The sequence below is a fragment of the Myotis brandtii genome, unplaced genomic scaffold, assembly GCF_000412655.1.
Source record: "Myotis brandtii unplaced genomic scaffold, ASM41265v1 scaffold122, whole genome shotgun sequence".
NCBI classification, from domain to species: domain Eukaryota; kingdom Metazoa; phylum Chordata; class Mammalia; order Chiroptera; family Vespertilionidae; genus Myotis; species Myotis brandtii.
The window spans coordinates 251,172-253,359 of record NW_005354255.1 but is presented as its reverse complement, the minus strand read 5'-3'; positions in this window follow the sequence as shown (position 1 = coordinate 253,359).

Here is a 2,188-nt window from a genome sequence, read left to right as displayed (position 1 = left end):
GAAGGCTTCCTGCCTTTGTCCGGGTGGGGCACCTAACTGCGCGCCCTCCTACCTCCGGACTTCCTGCTCTGGTCCACTCGGGCCAGACTCACATCCTCAGGACGTTCCCAACCACACTCGTGGATGAGGGGGGCGGTGTCAGACACCCCGTGGTCTCCTGGGTCCCCTTCCTATGAGGGTGTTTATTCAGTCTCCAAGCATTAACTGTAACACTCAGCAGACACGTGAGACAACTGAGGCGCAGGGAGGCGTCTTGTCCAAAGTCACCTAGTAAGAACGCGGGGATTTGAACCTGAGCCAGCTGGCTGCAGAGATCATGGTACAGAGGCTGTCCTTCGTCCCAGCGTCCTGCGGGGCCTGGCGCAGAAGAGGTTCCTAGGGGGCTGCGGCTCCCCCGGGGCCCAGGAGGGGCATTCCTGCCCCTGGCCTGGGACTCCAGGACAAGCTGGTCTTCTGATTCCAGAGACATCCCTGTAAGCTCCTGGCCCTCTGTGACCTGAGGACAGCGGGAGCCCCTCTCAGGGCCTCAGTGTCCCTGTCTGTCCAAAGCACCTCCCCATGCGGGTGAGACAATGTATCTCCCCCCCTTGTTCCTCCAGCACCTCCAGTATGCAGTAGGCAATCAACAAACGTTTTACTATGGTGTATTTATCTAGCCACATGTCTTGCACACCTACTGTGTACGGGGGCGACTTCTGAGCCCTGGATGCAGAAGTGACCTCATTCACTCCTCAGGGCAGCCCTAGAAGGCTCCCAGAGATGGGAAACTGAAGCACGGAGAGGCCAAGGAGCTTGCCCAAGGGCACAGGCAGATGGGAAGGGAGCATTGTCCTCTTGCCACCGATTATAAAGCACCTTCCATGTCAGTGATGGCGAACCTATGACACGCGTGTCAGAGGTGACACGCGAACTCATTTTTTTTGGTTGATTTTTCTTTGTTAAATGGCATTTAAATATATAAAATAAATATCAAAATATAAGTCTTTGTTTTACTATGGTTGCAAATATCAAACAATTTCTATATGTGACACGGCACCAGAGTTAAGTTAGGGTTTTTCAAAATGCTGACACGCCGAGCTCAAAAGGTTCGCCATCACTGTTCTATGTGGACATTACCCATTGTGTCCCATCCTTGGACCTGAACAGGCTGTGTGGCTTCCCTGTATGACATCAAAACATGAACCCTGCCCTAGCTGGTTCAGCTCAGTGGATAGAGCGTCGGCCTGTGGACTGAAGAGTCCCGGGTTCGATTCCAGCCAAGGGCACATGCCTGGGTTGTGGGCTCGATCCCCAGTAGGGGGCGTGCAGAATGCAGCCAGTCAATGAGTCTCATCATTGATGTTTCTATCTCTTTCTCCCTCTCCCTTCCTTTCTGAAATCCATAAATATATTACAAACAAAAACAAAAGCTTGAACCCTGCTCCATGGGATACACTGGGTCCTGAGCAAATGGGTTCTCCCAGGGCCTGGGCATCTGCCCAGGGGCCCTCCTGGTGACCACAAACCTCCGCCAGCAGCCAGGCCTTCCTGCCAGTGGTTCTGCCCTGACCTGCTTTCCGGCAGAGCCAGAGTCCCAGGCAAATCAGCCTGCACCTGTCACCCCTGTGTCCTGCCCACCTGGGGAGATGGCACCTTCAACAAGGAGGGGGCTAAGACACAGCACCTCTGGGTAGCAGCCGGGCTCTACACCTTCCTCCGACCTCCATACCATTACCTGTGCTGTGCCCACCCCCTGGCATGCCCTCCTCTCTGGCAACCTATTCCTTCCATAAACATTTATTGAGCACCTACTGTGTGCCAGGCCCTGGGCTGAGCAGTCAGCAAGACAATCCAGCTACCTGCTTCCAATCTAGCAGGGGAGACAGAGGAACCGAGGCTGAGATGACTGGGCACTGTGACTGGGTGGGGGCCCCGGAAGACCATGAGAAGGTGATTTAGGGGAACCACAGAAGGACAATAGATGGATTTGGCAAAGCACATGAGGTGCGGGGTGAGGGGTGGGAAGGGAATACTAGGCAGAGGGACCTGCTTGGACAAAGGCCCTGAGGGAGGCCCCACCCCCACAGGCCAGCTCAGCTGCCACCCAGTCTTCAGCAGCCATGAATGGGTCTTTCATGCCCTGGACCAGGGCAAGGTCAGGCCCGGCTGCTCATTTCCCCTTCCCGCCCCTCCTCTCCCCCTTCCCGCC